We start from the raw sequence: 19,372 nt of genomic DNA on the forward strand, positions 1-19,372 counted from the left end.
GTCCAGTGTATCACCTTGGGGGTTCTCCTATCTTGTTTGTAAAGAAAAAGGATGGTTCTATACATATGTGCATTGATTATCGCCAGTTGAACAAAGTTACAGTGAAGAACAGTTATCCTTTGCCTCGTATTGATGATTTGTTTGACCAGCTACAGGGTGCACGAGTATTTTCTAAGATTGACTTGTGTTCAGGTTACCATCAGTTGAAGATTCGGGAGCCATATATCCCCAATACTGCTTTCAAGACTCGATATGGTCATCACGAGTTCCTTGTTATGTCATTTGGGCTGACCAATGCCCCATCAGCCTTTGTGAATTTGATGCACCGTGTGTTCCGGCCATATATTGACTCGTTCATCATTGTTTTTATTGATGATATTCTGGTGTATTCCCGGAGTCAGGAGGATCATGACCAACACCTGAGGACAATGCTTCAAACTTTAAGGGAAAAGAAGTTATATGCAAAGTTCTCGAAATGTGAGTTATGGTTGGATTCCGTGGCATTCTTGGGCGACGTGGTTTTGAGTGAGGGTATTCATGTGGATCCGAAGAAAGTGGAAGCAATGCAGAGTTGGCCCAGACCATCCTCAGCTACAGAGATCCGCAGTTTTCTTGGCTTGGCGGGTTATTATCGTCGATTTGTTAAGGGGTTTTCCTCCATTGCAACCCCTATGACTAGGCTGACCCAAAAGGGTGCTCCGTTCTAGTGGACGGAAGAGTGTGAGGCGAGCTTTCAGAAGATCAAGACAGCTTTAACTACAACCCTAGTTTTGATATTGCCTACAGGTTCAGGGGCTTATACTGTCTATTGTGATGCCTCGAAGATTGGCCTTGGAGCGATATTGATGCAGGAAGGTAGGGTGATTGTCTACGTGTCCAGATAGTTGAAAGTATATGAGAAGAATTATCCTTTCCATGTTCTCAAGTTAGTTGCTGTTGTTCATGGATTGAAGATCTGGAGTCATTATTTGAACGGTGTGCCTTGTGATATTTATACTAATCACCGGAGTTTGTAGCATCTGTTCAAGCAGAAGGATCTTAATTTTCGTCAGAGGAGGTGGTTAGAGCTGCCGAAGGACTATGATATCACTATTTTGTATCACCCGGGCAAGGCCAATGTAGTGGCCGATGTTTTGAGTCGCCAAGCGGAGAGTTTAGGGAGTTTGGCTTATTTACCAGTAGCAGAGAGGCCCATGGCGATGGATGTTCAGGCCTTAGCCAGCTAGTTTGTGAGATTGGATCTTTCGGAGCCCAGTCGGGTTCTAGCTTACGTGGTTTCCCGGTCTTCCTTGTTAGATCGTATCTGGGAGCGTCAGTTTGATGACCCTCATCTGTTTATCCTCAAGGACAAGGTTCTGCATGGAGATGCCAGAGATGAGACTATTGGTGATGATGAGGTATTGAGGATGCAAGGTCGAATATGTGTACCCAATGTTGATGGGCTTCGGGTGTTGATTCTAGAGGAGGCCCATAGTTAGCGGTATTCCATTCATCCGGGTGCCGCGAAGATGTACCAGGATTTGAGGCAGCATTATTGGTGGAGGCGGATGAAGAAAGATATAGTTGGGTTTGTAGCTCGGTGTCTCAATTGTCAACAGGTGAAATATGAGCACCAGAGACCGGGTGGGTTGCTTCAGCAGATAGAGATTCCGGAGTGGAAGTGGGAGCGGATCACCATGGACTTCGTAGTTGGGCTCCAACGGACTTTGAGAAAGTTCGATGCCATTTGGGTGATTGTGGATCGACTGACCAAATCCGCACACTTCATTCCTGTGTGTACTACCTATTCCTCGGAGCGACTGGCAGAGATTTATATCCGGGAGATTGTTCGTCTGCATGGTATTCCAGTTTCCATCATTTCGGATAGAGGTACTCAGTTTACATCACGATTCTGGAGGGTCGTATAGTTGGGTACTCGGGTGGAGTTGAGTACAACATTTCACCCTCAGATGGACGGACAGTTCGAGCGCACTATTCAGATTCTTGAGGATATTCTCTGTGCGTGTGTGATTGAGTTTGGAGGGTCTTGGGATCAGTTCTTGCCATTGGCGGAGTTTGCCTACAACAACAGCTATCAGTCCAGCATTTAGATGGCACCGTACGAGGCTTTATATGGTAGGCGATGTAGATCCCCGGTGGGTTGGTTTATGCCGGGTGAGTCTAGATTATTGGGCACAAACTTGGTTCAGGATGCTTTGGAGAAGGTTAAGGCGATTCAGGATAGACTCCGTACAGCCCAGTCCAGACAGAAGAGTTATGCGGACCGGAAGGTTCGTGATGTTTCCTATATGGTTGGAGACCGGGTTCTGCTTTGGGTTTCGCCTATGAAGGGCGTTATGAGTTTTCGGAAAGAAAGGGAAATTGTGTTCGAGGTTTATTGGTCCCTTTGAGATATTGTGGTGTGTTGGGGAGGTTGCTTATGAGCTTGCCATACCTCCTAGCCTGGCAGGAGTTCATTCGGTATTTCATGTTTCGATGCTCCGGAGGTATCACGGTGATCCGTCGCACGTGTTGGATTTTAGTTTAGTCCAGTTGGACAAGGATCTATCTTATGTTGAGGAGCTAGTGGTGTTATTGGACAAGCAGGTTCGAAAGTTGAGGTCAAAGAACATTGCATCAAAAAAGGTCTAGTGGTGAGGTCAGCTGGTCGAGGAAGCAACCTAGGAGACCGAGTAGGAGATGTGCAACCGTTACCTCATCTTTTCACTACTTCAGGTATGTCTCTATGCTCGTTAGAGGACGAACGAATGTTTAAGTGTAGGAGGATGTAATGACCCGGCCGGTCGTTTTAAGAATTAATGTCCTGATCCCCTATTAACTGCTTTCCCGTGTTTGTTTCTGCTATTGTGAGTTGACGGGAGGATTTATTTGGAGTTTCGGAGAGTTTTGGGACACTTAGTCCCTAAATGAGAGTTTAAGATTTAGAATTTGGACCGTAGTCAGAGCCGTGTGAAGACGGCCTCGGAATGGAATTCAGTTGGTTCCGTTAGCTCCATTGGGTGATTTCAGGCTTAGGGGTGTGTTCGGATTGTGTTTTGGAGGTCTGTAGCTTATTTAGGCTTGAAATGCCGAAAGTTGAATTTCTGAAGTTTCTAGTTCGATAGTGAGATTTTGATTTAAGGGTCGGAATGGAATTCCAAAAGTTAGAGTAGCTCTATAGTGTTGAATGTGATATGTGTGCAAAATTTCAGGTCATTCAGACGAGGTTTGATAAACTTTTTGATCGAAAGCGTAATTTGAGAATTTTGGAGTTCTTAGGCTTGAATCCATGGTTAATTCGATGTTTCGATGTTGTTGTAGGTGTTTTAAGGATTGGTATAAGTTTGGATAGTGGCATATGACTTGTTCGTGCTTTTGGTTGAGGTCCCCGACGCCTCAGGATGATTTCAGATGGTTAACAGGAAGTTTGGAGTTGGGAATTTGCAGCTGAAGCTGGTGAGTTTGCTGTCATAACTGCACCCGCGGCTTGGGGACCACAGATGCGAGCCCACAGAAGCGAGATCACTGCCGTAGATGCGGCCAAAGGTGAAGACAACTAAAACCACAGAAGCGGGAGGTGTGCCGCACCTGCGGAACCGCAAATGCGGATTCTGGGTCGTAGGTGTGGAGAAGGGGACTTAAGTGAAAACTACAGAAGCGGTTTCCTTGACCGCAGAAGCGGTAGTGCAGAAACGGAAATGGACCACAGGTGCGAAAAACCTGGGCCAGAAAGTATAAAAAGATTTCCTTCGCGAATTTGGGTTATTTTTTCATAAATTTTCAACGGGAAGAAGTTTTGGAGAGCATTTTCAAGGGAGATTTTCAGAGGGATTCATTGAAGTAAGGTCTTTGGTCCTTAAGCTCGTTATTATGGTGATTTTTATCATTGTAAGCATGAAATTTGAAGGAAAATCAGTGGTAAATTGAGGGTTAGGTCTTGGTTAATTGGAGAGCTTTGAGTGGTGATTTGAGGGACCATTTGAGGTTCGATTTTGGTACTTTTGGTATGACTCAACTCGTGAGAGTATGAGGATTCTGAAAATGTAAATTTCACTCGATTTCGAGACGTGGGCCCGGGGGCATTTTGGTTATTTTTCCTAACTTCGTGTATTAGCTTAGAATTAATTAGTGGAATCAGTTACTTGAAGTTATATTTACATTATGCAATTGATTTGAATAGATTTGGACCATTTGGAGTTGAGTACTCATGGAAAGAGCGTGGTTTCAGGTTGATTTTGAGTCGGTTCGAGGTAAGTGGATTGCCTAACCTTGTGTGGGGAACTCCCCTTAGGATTTGGTATTGTTGATATTTGAAATGCCTTGTATGTGAGGTGACAAGTGCGTACTTGTGCTAATTGTTGAAAATCCTTTTTTCGTTAAGTAACTTAAATTGTGTTTCCTTTCCTGTTTATACTATTTGCAATTTAAGCCTGCTGTTAGCTTAGGGAAGTATGTCTAATTGACTTAATTGCTTTACTTGCTCAAACTGCCTTATTTGGATTATGTGTAGCATGCTAGGTTAGAAATACCTGTTTTATCTTGGTATGAAATTTGAATTGAATTGTGTATTCTTCGTGTTGTTGTTGTATGTTTACTTTGGGACTACGAGACGGTATACCGGGAGATCTCCTTGCATGTTTACTTTGGGACTACGGATCGGTATTCCGGGAGATCTCCCTGCACTTTTACATTGGAACTATGGGACTGCACCCGGTAGATTCCCCCAGTACTGAGTATTTACATTTGGGGACTACAGATCGGTATTTCGGGAGATTCCCGCACACTATGAGTTGGACTACGGGACGACACCCGGAAGATCCACTGGATATTTATATTTGGGACTACAGGACGTATCCTGGGAGATCCCTGGCTTTTATCTCTGTGTTGATTTGTATTCCTTTCTGTGATTATTTTGTCTCAGTTGTAGTTGTTGTTGTTCTATCTATCATGTGTTATTTCTTATTGTTGCACTTAATTATACTGTCTTATTCTATACTGTGATACCTTGTTTTTTCATTTAAACTCAGTAGGGCCCTGACCTTACTCGTCACTACTCGACCGAGGTTAGGCTTGGCACTTACTGAGTATTGTTGTGGTGTACTCATGCCCTTTCTGCGCATGTTTTTCATGTGCAGATCTAGGTACTTCGACTCAACCCTACTACCCTTGAGTCGAGACAATTCTCCAGAGATTTTGAGGTATATCTGCCGCGTCCGCAGACCGAGGAGTCCCTTTCCATTCTCCCTTATAATACCATCCCTTCTGTATTTACTTTTGTTTAAACATTCTGGAGTTAGACACTTGTAGTTATTCAATAGCTTGTGATTTCATGAGATTTCGGGTTTTGGAAAATGTAGTTTTAGTTTGAGAGTTGTATTGTATATGCCGAGAGACATCTTAAACTTTCATTTGATATTTTTCTACAGTTTTGGCGAGTTTATCTCTGTTGTTTTCTTTTCTGCAATTTGTTGGGTTTACCTAGTCGTAGAGACTAGGTGCCATCACGACAATTCATGGATGGCGAACTCGGGTCGTGACATTTCAACTACTTGTTTGTTTGGTTGGATCTGTTGCTGATTTAACTGGTGTTAATAATAGTCATCTTTTCGTTGCTTAAAGTAGTTGAACTTAGGGGGTACTATTTAGCTTTCATCTATTTGTTTGTTTGGTTGGATCTGTTGCTGATTTAAGCAGTGTTATTAAAAACCATCTTTTCGTTGCTTAAGGTGATGAAGCAATGCGAAGTGAGGGGTTATCACTTCATGGGTGAACCCGTGCGCCTCAGAGAAGTGTGCATTTCAAATAAGGATGTGCAACGTGATCCCAACGAGAAGCGATCCATTCTTTAAATCTCAAGTTTAAGGGGTTGGCTTAATATCCGAGTTGTATATTGGATGCTTAAATTATCAATCTTTATTGCAATTTGATTATTTAGGTTCTAAAAACAACTATGCTTGATATTTTTCTATTTTGTAAATTATGCGTTTCACTTTGACAAAGCATGTGCTTCAGTTCTTGCTTTTCACTCATGCCCGATGAGCCTTGTCACTTTTTTGCGCTTTTTCACTTTTAAATGCATTTAATTTAAGAATTTCAGGACCAGCTCTCAAAGGTATCAGGTTAAAAAAGATGGATTAAATTGCAAAAAAGACTCGTGGGAAGTAGACAGAGACTTAGTTGATACAAACCTATGAATAGAAAAACGAAGACGGGTGGATCTACGTACCCCGAGAATAGAAGCTAGAGAACGTAAGTCTGAAGAAGAGTCTTTTACCAAATTAACTTGAAGGACCAAATTGGACCTGGTCATAAGTTTTAAGAATTAAAGGTATTGTTTCTCACTTTAGGTTTACATGACACTGTCTTTTGAGAGGAATATGTAATAAGGCCTCATTCTGCCTTAAAGTTGTTCCTCCATCAATTAGAATTTGTCATATGGAATAGTGCCCTATTATTGTTTCTTCTATTCTTCCTTCCTACCCTGACACAATATTTCCGTTTGTTAGAACTATTTTAGGTAACTGTTCTTGTATTCTAAGTTAAATGTTCTTTTTGACTTGGTTACTTTATGATGTTCTTGTTCCACTTAGGATCCTTCAAGGTAAGAATTAAAAAATGTATGTTGTTTAATTAATGTTAAATGGGAAGATTATATGGGCCACCTTCTAGTTGTAAAAAAGACAATTACCTTCTTTTTTGTCTGCAGTTTATAGAGTAGAAGAGGGGAAGAGTTTAGGATAATTCAACATCGGAAACAAATGTCCTTATTAAGCAGGATGAATGTTCACTTTGGGATGTTTCACCTCTGCAACTCCAGTGTTTTGTTTTCTTTTCTATTTCCTGAATGGTCAGTTTAAAGAAGTTACTACAAATAATTATTCTTATGGTGAATGAAAGAAGCTTTTTTCTTTTGGATCCGGCAACTTGCTTAATGTAGTTGGTCATTAATCATTTGATATCTCTACACTTGTATTCTGAGCAAGCAATGGACACAAAGCATCGGTCTTCTCTCCTATACATTTTTGACAGGGGAAGGCCTTGACAGAATAGTGGTTCCTATGGTGAGCCGCAGTTGTATTGGTTACAGTGTTTTAAAAGGAGTTTTTGGAGCGGGTCCTGTGTCGGGACATAGTAAAAACACAGCAAGGCGATCCTGGGGGCAAAAGTATCGCGAGGCATAAGCCCCATTGTTCTGGGCATACGCTGAGGCGTTTGTAAGTTTTTGTTTTGGGGTGTAAGCCTAGGATGCCTCTCAGATTAGAATTAAAATTGCTAAACAAGTCCTTAATATATATAATATCAAAAAGCACAAAGTCGGCTTGTTATTAAATTCTAAAAAGTTTATAGTCAAGAAATTTCTTAGCCCTAATTTTTATTCTTTCTCTTCGTCATCTACCGGGTAAAGGAGAAAATGATCAATTTGCAATGACAAAGCAAACACGCATCATCCCCCATCACTTGCTCTGGTTCGACGCTTCTGATTGTAGATTCCTTCTTTGCTTGTCTTTCTTTTGAAGTTCTTATGCTCTTTCAAGTTAGTATATACATTTCTACTCTATATATTTCCAAAGTCTGATTAGTCTTTTCAGATGAAGTAATTCTGATTAGTTTTTAGTCAATTGTTGATTCTATTTAGTGTTTTAAGATGAAGCAGTTCTATACACATTTCCACTTGTTTTATATTTTATTGAAATTTCTTTAAATTCTATGTAATATTTACCTTCTTTTAATTATAATTTCCGTTATATCTGTTTGTAAAATATTACAAATAAACAGATATTATTTCCTGGCCAGCAAATAAAAAAGTTTAGAAGGAACTTATAAATAGAGTTAGAAAAGGCTAATTTACCGCTTATAATTACTTTACCTTTATTTTAGTTCCCAAAACTTGTTAAATATCAAATCATAATTGTCACAAATAATGAAAAAGAGATTATTGTATTTATAAATGAGAACTTGTACTTATAATTTTGTAAGGCTACACTAGGTGACGAATTTTTATGTAGTACAAATATGAGATGTTTAGAAAATTTTGAAAAAAGCGAAGATTAACTGAAATAACTAGGTTTAAACAGGTAGTTCATTTGCTTCCTACTTTAATTCTATTTCATGTATTAATTAATTTATTTACATTCAATTTGCATCATCAAGATAAAACAATTTGTTTACATGCAACTAAAATCCAATAATACTGTTTGGGGTTTTGAGCTTTGCAGCTTTCTAATATTAATTGCTAGAAAGAAGTGATGAAATGTTGAAGAGGGTGATGGAATTGGTGTTGATGGGAGTCAATAGGAAGTTTTTTCTTTTTAACTTTATCTAAATTTTTATCTTTATTTTAGTGATATTTTGATTTGATGTTTCCTATTATATACTGATGTAAAAACTTTAACTGTAAACTTAAAACTTGTTGAAAGTGTATATGACATGGTTATTTGTAAGCTTTTATTGGTCTAACTATAAATTTCCAGCCAGAAGTTATAAATGTTTTTATACTTTCCGTTTATCAATTTGTTATTTCATGTTAATACTAATTCCCCTTCATATTCTTCTGCATTGAGTCTCAGACATATCTCCTTTGCTCTCAGTTTTATTTATGTCTTTGTTTATGCATTTAAAATAAGAGTCTGAACAACTACATTGACTAATATTAGAACCAAATGGGATGAAATCAGAATTTGTTATGGGTAATTTGAGCCTTGATGAAAATTGAGGTGGAAAATGATTTTAGAATGTTGGAAGTTGAAGAAATTTTTGGTGGCTGGTCAATTGCCAGCCAATATAGCATAGGGAGAGAAATTGTTATTTATCATTGTTCAAGAGGCAAATGATTCTAACCATCTAACACTTCCTCTCTTGTCCTTAATTCTTTTAATATTTGAAATTTTTTTGCTCATATGATACAGGTTGAATATGAGTTCATATCCGCCCTGAACAACATTTTGTGAATAACCTCTCGTTGTTGTTGCAGTGGTCTCCATTTTCAACGGAGGAAGCCCTTCTTAAGCAAGTGAGTTTAAAACTGCATCAATTTGTCTCTTCTTAATTAAATAATACATTACGCATAATGGCACCCAAGGATGTGGCCTAGTGGTCAATGAAGTGGGTGAGAACCATGAGGTCTCAGGTTCAAATCCCAGCGGAGGCAAAAAACACTAGGTGATTTCTTCCCATCTATCCAAGCCTTGGTGGATAGAGTTACTTGGTACTCGTTGCTGGTGGGAGGTGGCAGGTATCCCGTGGAGTCGAGTTGCGTGCAAGCTAGCCCGGACACCACGGTTATAAAAGAAGAAAAAAATTAGGCATAATATATCCTGACAAGGTTAATAGCCAATGTTATTATCCTATAAAGGGCCAACTTTTCTTTTTAAATGCTAAAGGGAATTTGGAAGCGTGGAGTTTGACATGTAAGAGAGAGCTCAAGCGTGAGGGGTTGGTGCTCTGGAATGCGAGGCCATGCGAGTAGCAGAACATCTAATGCATAAATTAGACATCCCTTAATTAGTAACTCCCTTCGTTTCAATTTATGTGAACCTATTTGACTAGGCACGGAGTTTAAGAAAAAAAAAAAGACTTTTAACTTGTGGTATAAAATGTATATTGTATGGCTATAAATCGTTGCATAAAGGTAAATTGTTTCCAAATATGGTATGGACTAAAAAGGAGATATGTTCACATAAATTGAAAAGGATGGAATATAATAAAAGATCTTGAGAAGATGATGCCGTTTCTCATGGCATATGAAAAGAATTAAAAGTCAAAGAGTGGGAGATAAACCCAAATGAAACTGCTTTTGCTTTTTGTAGTGTTGAAGTTTCTGCCATCTAAACACATGATTTCTTGTTAAATGCTAAAGGGAATTTGGAAGCGTGGAGTTTGACATGTAAGAGAGAGCTCAAGCGTGAGGGGTTGGTGCTCTGGAATGCGAGGCCATGCGAGTAGCAGAACATCTAATGCATAAATTAGACATCCCTTAATTAGTAACTCCCTTCGTTTCAATTTATGTGAACCTATTTGACTAGGCACGGAGTTTAAGAAGAAAAAAAAGACTTTTAACTTGTGGTATAAAATGTATATTGTGTGGCTATAAATCGTTGCATAAAGGTAAATTGTTTCCAAATATGGTATGGACTAAAAAGGAGATATGTTCACATAAATTGAAAAGGATGGAATATAATAAAAGATCTTGAGAAGATGATGCCGTTTCTCATGGCATATGAAAAGAATTAAAAGTCAAAGAGTGGGAGATAAACCCAAATGAAACTGCTTTTGCTTTTTGTAGTGTTGAAGTTTCTGCCATCTAAACACATGATTTCTTGTTAAATGCTAAAGGGAATTTGGAAGCGTGGAGTTTGACATGTAAGAGAGAGCTCAAGCGTGAGGGGTTGGTGCTCTGGAATGCGAGGCCATGCGAGTAGCAGAACATCTAATGCATAAATTAGACATCCCTTAATTAGTAACTCCCTTCGTTTCAATTTATGTGAACCTATTTGACTAGGCACGGAGTTTAAGAAGAAAAAAAAGACTTTTAACTTGTGGTATAAAATGTATATTGTGTGGCTATAAATCGTTGCATAAAGGTAAATTGTTTCCAAATATGGTATGGACTAAAAAGGAGATATGTTCACATAAATTGAAAAGGATGGAATATAATAAAAGATCTTGAGAAGATGATGCCGTTTCTCATGGCATATGAAAAGAATTAAAAGTCAAAGAGTGGGAGATAAACCCAAATGAAACTGCTTTTGCTTTTTGTAGTGTTGAAGTTTCTGCCATCTAAACACATGATTTCTTGTCATTGATGAAAAGTTGTGTTGTGGAATCTTCTACATTTGCTGCTTCAAAATTCAGGATGCCCTGATGGTTGGATCCTCAGAATCTTAGTCTTTTTAAGCTCTTCACATCTGAAAGTTACCTTGGGCTAGTTACTTAACTATTCTATCAGTGGACTATTCTTCATCTCTAAGCACCTCATCAGAATGAACTTTTTAACTACTTACCTGAACCATTGACCAGATGTCTTAGATTAAATAAGACGTTTTGCTTTTTTTCTTTCTTTTTCTCTTGAGGTGTTGGAGGGTTTGAATTTGTTGCCATGTTAAAGTTTCCTGGACAGCTGGACCTATCTTGATTAGATAAAACATTGTCTGTATTATGTCCTGACGAGGTTACTAGATACTGTTATCATTCTAGAAAAAGGAATTTTCTGTCTGAATGCTAATGGAGAAGAGGGGTTGCTCTGATGGTAAGCAACCCCCACTTCCAACCGAGAGGTTGTGGGGTTGCTCTGATGGTAAGCAACCCCCACTTCCAACCGAGAGGTTGTGAGTTCGAGTCTCTCCAAGAGCAAGGTGGGAAATTCTTGGAGGGAAGGATGTCGAGGGTCTATTTGGAAACAGCCTCCCTACCCCAGGGTAGGGGTAAGGTTTGCATAAACACTACCCTCCCCAGACCCCACTAAGTGGGATTATACTGGGTTGTTGTTGTTGTAATGCTAATGGAGAATATATAAGGTTGGAGTTTGACATGTGAGCAAAAGAGCTCAAGTTAAAATGAGGAAGGGTGTTTGGGACTGCAAGGGCATGTGAGCAGAGAATCTCTGATGAATAACTGAGAGATCCTTTAAATTTTGTGGCAAGTCATCCTTAATTGCCAGATGCATTATGTCTATTTGATTCTTCTTCCTGGTTCCAACTGTTGATATACCTTATCTATAACCAACTATTCTTTTCCCACAACAGTTGGATGACATTGGTGATCATGGGAGTAGGATCATAATCTACAATTTGTGGCTAAATAATGAAGGCAAAATGGAGCTTGACTTTCAGTCAGATCCTGAGGTTTGATTTCTTTATCTGATTTAATTTTCCCATTTGGAATCTCTTGCACTGTTATTTACCATAATATGACTACCACTACAATAATTGCAGGATATTCGTATCTCTTGTGATGCAGAAAGTGGTAAAAGTTGCTCCAGCACGTCAGTAAGTGACCTGCATCTTGCCAACACTCTTCAGTATTCACTCCGAGTAAGTTCGTTAATGAACAAGATGCACTTGAAGTTTCTTCATTCAAGGAGATCCCTGATTTCTAACTATGTTGTATTCTTCTTCTAAACAGGCATATCTATCTATCCTGTATTTGAAAATCCCTGAAAACTTTTGCATATGGTTGCGTGGACGGATAGTAGAGTATCATAACATTGCTAGAGATCTCAAGTATCCAGAATTTATCGTGTACAAACCTCAAAATGGTGGATGCAAAGAGGTTTCCACTAGTTTCTCTCTTTCTCAGACGTACTGTAAAGCATATCATTGATAACATTGATCAGAGCCTGTTCTTTTGTCAGAACAGTATATCAGTATAAGCCCATTTCTTCCTTTGATCTGCTTATGATTAAAAAAAGACCGATTATTAAGGATACTATATGGACACACTCGCACATACTATAATTTCTGGAAAAAAATGTAAACATCTGTGTATAGGGGGTACTTTGAGTTAAAACATTAATATAACTTTTCCCTTCATATAAAGGATAAAAAGGGTAAGTTGAGTCAAACTTACTAAATGGAGGATGTAGTAATAGGGTATTAGAAATGGTATTTTTAGAGAGCTGCATAGTGCAGTTTTTTGCTATAAAGCTTCAGATTTTTCTAATAACACTCAGCAGCTTCCCCCTTCTCCCTCTTTAAGATTCCTAACTGTTATTTTTCTTTATTCTTGGCAGGGTTCCGTCATTACTTCCATTGGCTTCCTAAAGGAAGCTCCATTGGTGAATATTCATGGTTTCAATGTCTACCACAGGAATCGTTTGATACTGGTGAGTTGCTCTATCCAATGTTTTGATTTTGTAAATGGTACTTTGACTCATCTAGCACCTTCAGAAGTTTCCCCACTTCTCCAAAAGCCACTTCGCGCTTTTAGAAGACACATAGCTTTTGAGGTTTACTCTAGGACCTGATAATGACTGAAATTGATATGCATAAAACGATAAAATAGTAAATATTCCACCTGTCTTACTACAAAGTTGTTTTGCATAGTGATAAACCAGATGTCCATACCTTCAGAGTCTATCAGGACCCAAATAATTTGATGAAAAAGAAAAAGAAAAAAAGGAAGAGAAGGAAAATGGATGAGATGAGATAGTTTCGTAATTTGAACCTAATTGATATGGGGGATAGAGGGAAAAGGATTTCTAATGGGAAACTGTTTGCTGTGGGTCTGAAACAATGTTTCAGTATTAGTTCCATTACGCTTTTAGTTATGTATTCCTCCATATACCTAGCTTCCCTTAAACATACCTTTTGTACGCCTTCTCAATTTTTCCTTCCATCTCTTTTCTCCTCCGTTTCTGAGGTCTTATCTTTATGAACTGGCGCTAAATATATATTCTGCATTTAACCTGGTCTTCGGACAAGTATACACTATTTTGCACTGTGTTTATATCCTTTTGCTTAATTATCTTCTGCAATAACAGATTTTACTGTAAATGATATCTAGAGCCTATGTCTTGTCTTAAAAAATTTCCATTCGTTTCTTTGCAGCCATTTTGGAATGTGGCAGGCTCTTCTACTGCTAGAAGCAGAGGGGTTGTAGGTAAGGAGCCTATGAAGCATTTCTTCTCTACTTGTGGTGCTTTATTCTTTTGGTCCACTACTAGCTGGAAAAGGCTCTAACTATTTTTTCCTGCCTTTTTAGGTGTTCTAGAAGCAAACTTTATTCAGCCAACTCATAATAAACAGGACTTCGAGAAAACACCCCTCTTTCAAAAGCTCGAGAACCGATTAAAGGAGATGACATGGGAGTACTGGTAGGCTATTACTTGAAGAACTATATGCCTACAAACTGCTGTTTAGCACTGAGTTGTATCGCTCCTATTCCTGGGCAACTAGTTTATCTAACTTCTCCACATGGATTATACACCAATAAACTGCTGTTTAGAAAATTAGCTGAATCCCAACTGTCTTGGACCGCCATTTTACATTCTATGCATGTATTTCTGTCTTAAGCAAGGAAATGAGAAATGTCTATTTAGCTTCTCAAATTGATTGCTATTGTTTATCATTCTGGATGCCCTTTTTTGCTTGTTCTTTGTGTGATTCTTGTTAATTGAATGTTTATTTGTTGATTGATTGATTTTATGTATTTATCATTTGATTTTGACAGGGATTATCACTGTGGACTAATTGGTTATCATGCAACTAAAAGGCTTCGTAAACCTTCTCAGGTTTCATCAGAATCTAGACAGAAACATGGTACGTATCACCCCATTCCGTTGAGCAAAATGTCCTCTGTTGTTACTGGTGCCAAAGTTTTCTGTACTTCCTTCCCAAATAACACACAAGATGTTGACGGACCAAAAACAAATAGAGTTGTTGTCATTATGTGCATATTTCGGTGGGGTTTGGATGATTCCTCATTTCAAGGAGGATTTTGTAGCAATTTGTGAAACGAACAGAAGTTGGTGGAATCATCAAAGAATGTGATATGATAGTCTGTACCTGGATATGTCTTCTTGTCAGTAACTTGCCAAGGGAGTTGAATCTCTTAACTTGCAAACATCGTATCAAACGAAAGCACAGCTAACACGTGATACAGTTTGAAAATATTGTTTATTGTGCCCTAATCTTCTCTAATTTTTAGTGCTCCTGGCACATAATAGATATACCAAATACATCCACAATAGGAAGATCTGCAAGTTGAAATTAATGGTGTCTAACTTCTGAATGATGGCTTAAAAACAGTAGTATTGTAATATATCCCATCAGACATTATTTAGTATTTGATCAATTAGGGGGACACGGAGATATAGAAGAATGTATCATAATTCATATTAGATGTATTGTTTGGGAACTTGTTGCTGTCTCCTGTCTTGCATGTGTTCGCAGATTGCATTTTCATATACTTTTATCCACTGGACATACAGTATTAATGCATAAATTTCTCTTTGATCCCTCGAGGTTGTTCAACTTTCATTTCACCTCTATTTGCTATAAGAATAGGTCTTACCCTTGGCCTTTAACAACCCGATGAGTTTGCGCTATACATTTCCGTACTACCCGTAAGCACCTTTTGTCATTAGTACCTCTCATACAATCTTTTGCGATTTACAGCAACCACGAAAAGGAAAGACCATGATCATTCAATAGAACCTGAAATTCTGAAACGAAAGGCGGGATTAAGGGTCAATCTAACTGGTCCCGAGTCCATTCAAAATCCGGTTTGTGTCTACGAACTTTCCTCCACTTATTTTGACTTCAATAATTGACTGTGAAACTTAGCATTATGTTTTAAAATTTTGTCCATGCATTTCAGGTCATTCTCTGCTTTTGTTTTAATCTCTTCTTTATGTTTAACTGAACATAGCCTGCCACCACTACCACAAGTCACTTGGAAGATCAAGAGTTGGTCCTCCTCCTTAAAGAGAACAAAAGGCTCTACGCACGATAAGTTCAAAATGAGTCACTTGACTTCTTTTTTATCCTAATTATTCCCACCATGACGGTATTTGCTTGGACACGCAGTTTAAGGAAGAATGAAAAACTTTTGACACGATAAATAACATACTAAAACTACCTTAGGATCATGTGCTCTTCTACTTGTTATTTCATCCCTATAAGAGCATGTCATTAAGAGAATGAGAATTTTAAAATAAAAAAGTTAACAAATATAAAAAGGTGTCAATCTTTTTGGAACAGAACAAAAAGGAACAATGTTAGATAAATAGAATGGAAGAAGTAGAATTCCAAATTCCAAATTCCAAATTCCAATTGCACCCGTACTTTTGGGCAAGTACAATTCAGAAAGATATATATACTTAGCTCATGAATGCCAGCACTTTGCCTTCTTCCTTGTAAATGTTATGTTCATGATAACCAGCAGTTTTGCATTCTCCCTTCTCGTATACATCGTGGAGTTGTTACTTGTAACATACTAGTCTTTTCAGATGCTCTTTTCTAAAGTTCCCTTTCATGTGCTTTTTCTGTCCTTCAGATGCTCTGAATATGAGAAGATGGATGAGGAACTTAATGCTAAGGTAATCCTAAGAGAGTTTGCTTTAGCTGTTGTGTTTTGATGTTCCAGTTGAACGGTGGCATCTAGTTTCAAGTTTTTGCTCTAGTATATTATGAAAGATCTTGAGAACCATGTATTGTTTATGCAACCTTGGTAGGTAACTTTGCTAAGGAAGGAACTGAAGGAAGCCCAGCGCGAATACGGTCGGTTGCTAATTGAATCAGGATCCCTGGAGTACCCCAAGATGGAAAGTACTGTTACTCTATAGATAATACTTGTTATAGTGCTCGTATGTATATATTTTTGTAAACTTTAAGAAATCCCTCGCTCAACTTCTTGTGCTTGTAAGAAATGGAGCTAACTTGCTATAGTGCTTGTATGTACATATTTTCTGTAAACTATATATTTTTGTTTAAGAAATCGGATGTAGCGTCTGCTGAAACTAGCAGGTTCTTCTTCTGTCTGTGACCTTTAAATCTGCACATTTGCTTGTCCCTTCCATATAGGGGCAGATACAGGTGGAAGGGAGTGGGGTTCACGTGCACTTGTACTCCCCTTCCTAAATTATTATAGTAATGCTATCTCTTTAAAACTACAAAATATATGTGCACCCAAGATCAAAAAATTCGATGGTATAATGATTACTGTGTGTACCTCTACAAGGCTAGGAGTTCAAATCCATGTTGATCTTGTTGCCCTTTCCTTTCTTTTTCTAGAATTAGATCCACCTATGAGAGACAGGCGTATGTGGTGTCACCTCTTGCGTTTTAATTAAGCGTTTTTTTCTTTTGGTTTATTCTTGCAAAATTCCCTAGTCTCAAACATTGAAATCCCTATCCTACTTTTGTCACCAAAAAACCAAATGTTTGAGTCTAAAATAGTGTAGGTGGAGTATTATAATTCCGTTGTACAACAACGGGGTTATCCGAAACTGCATCAACTATAAGGACATCAAACTGTTAAGTCACACTATGCAAGTCTGGGAGAGAGTGCTGAAGATGAGGGTGAGGAGGGGTGTGTCGATTGTCGAGAACCAGTTCAGTTTCATGTCGGGGGCAATCAGCTAGTGAAACCATTTATACTGTAAGGAGATTGGTGGAACAATATAGGGAAAGAAAGAGGGTCTTATATATGGTGTTCATTGACCTAGAAAAAGCATACGACAAAGTTCCAAGGGAAATTTTATGGGATGTTTAGAGGATATAGGGGTACTCATACATTAAGGCGATTAAGGACATGTATAATTGAGCCAAGACCTGTGTAAGGTAGTGGGAGGAGACTTGGGAGATTTTCCTGTCAAGATGGGGTTGCACTAGGGATCAACTCTTACCCCCTTTTTTATTCGCCTTGGTGATGGATGTATTGGTGTGACACATCCAAGGGGAGGTGCCATGATGTCTGTTATTTGCAGATGACATAATACTGATTGACGAGACGTGAGGTGGAGTTAATGTGAGGCTGGAGGTTTGGAGACAGACTCTGGAGTCTATAAGTTTTAGGTTGAGCAAAATTAAAACAGAATACTCGGAGTGCAAGTTTAGTGACATGACTTACGAGGCAAACGTAGAAGTGAGGCTTGACACACAAGTCATCCCCAAGAGAGCAAGCTTCAAGTATCTTGATTCTATCATCAAGATAATTGGGAGATTGACGAGGATGTTACACATCGTAGCAGAGTGGGTTTGGGTGAAATGGAGGCTTGCATCTGGTATCTTGTGTGATAAGAATGTTCCACAAAGCGTTAAAGGTAAGTTCTATAAGGTGATCATTAGACCGACGATATTGTATGGGGCGGAGTACAGACATCTAATAATTCTCATGTTCAGAAGAAAAAGTAGCAAAAATGAGGATGTTGAGATGGATGTGTGTGTGTGTACTAGGAGATATGATTAGGAATGAAGACATTTGTGACAAGGTAGAAGTGGCCCTCGTGGTGGATAAGATGCAGGAAGCAAGACTAAAATTGTTTGAGCATGTGAAGAGGAGATGCACAGATGCCTAATTGAGGAGGCGTGGGAGGTTGGCGATGGGAGGTCTTAGGAGAGGTAGAGGCAGACCGAAGAAGTATTGAAGAGAGGTGATTAGGCAGGATACTCACTTTCATCTTACCGAGAATATAGCCATGGATAGGAGGACGTAGATGTCAAGAATTAGAGTAGTAGGTTAGGAGGTAGTAGTAGCAGTCTCGTATTTCTTTGTCTTATATTTCTATTACTACCTACTGCTTCTTTTGCTTCGATTTTTCCATTATCTTGTTGTAGCTACTACTTCTCTTTTCATAGCTTCTTTACTACTTTATTTCCCTTTTACTACTGTCGGTTTTTGCTTTCCTTGAGCCAATGGCCTATTGGAAATAATCTCTCTACCTTTACAAGGTAAGGGTAATGTCTGTGTATACACTTTCCTCCCCAGATTTCATTTATAGGATTACACTTGGATTGTTGTTATTGTTGAGCCTAAACTAGTACTAGTAGTGAATGATGTACCATAACGTCAATAGATTCAATTGAACTAATAATTTTAACTAATATATATATATATATATATATATATATATATATATATATATATATGCGAAAGTAATATAAATGTAAACTTGAGCAAGAGTAAAATAAATAAAAATTTGATTGTTATTGAAACTTAAAAATTGATAATACAAGTTAAAAACTTATAATAATATACTAGAGAGAGCTCTAATCAATTCTAGAGAGAGGGAGGGAATTCTTTCTCAAGTGGTAGTGTAAGGTGTGTGTTTTACAAGTGATAGGGGGCTATTTATAGCCAAAAACTAAAAATTACATAGTGTTTTCTAATGTCATTCATGATATCATTAGAAGTAAGTACTAACTGATATCATGGATGATATCAGCTGTGATATCACATTGATATAGTTTCTTATTAATTTCTTAGAATATTAAATCACGGTCTTTTTCTTCCTCTTCTTCTGATGATTTTTCAGACAAAGATGCTTGATTTTTGTTTACCGAGAAAATGGTAATAACAATTAAATTTGTTATAGGACTCTAAAACTACGTGATCTATTTTTATGCTAGTTTGTTAAGCAGTTGATGCTATGTATGTGAGACTTAGAAATGAAATAAGAATTAAGGATAGGGTGATAATCAAACCGCTGGGCCAATTATCGGGGCCTCGAGCTCACTGATTCGGGGCCTCGAGGTCGATTCCGAAAGTTCGGCAAGGAGCTATCAAGGGGGTTCGGAATACGGTTAACAGTTATACTAAAATTAACGGAGGTTCTTTATGGCCAATGATAGGCAATAAATGATGAACAAGTATGAAGATAATAAATAAAGACAATAATATCAAGAGAGTATGTTAGAGAGTAAATAGAATGTTCTTGTATATTTCGTGTGGAGCA

General features: G+C 38.3%; 1 pseudogene; it reads left to right on the forward strand.

The window, feature by feature from the left end:
- The window catches only part of LOC107789096 (protein MICRORCHIDIA 6-like), a 75,283-nt pseudogene extending 59,317 nt beyond the window's left edge, over positions 1-15,966 (forward strand).
- The last annotated feature ends 3,406 nt before the right edge of the window (positions 15,967-19,372 follow it).

The sequence above is a fragment of the Nicotiana tabacum genome, chromosome 8 (assembly GCF_000715075.1).
Source record: "Nicotiana tabacum cultivar K326 chromosome 8, ASM71507v2, whole genome shotgun sequence".
In the NCBI taxonomy this organism is placed as follows: Eukaryota; Viridiplantae; Streptophyta; class Magnoliopsida; order Solanales; family Solanaceae; genus Nicotiana; species Nicotiana tabacum.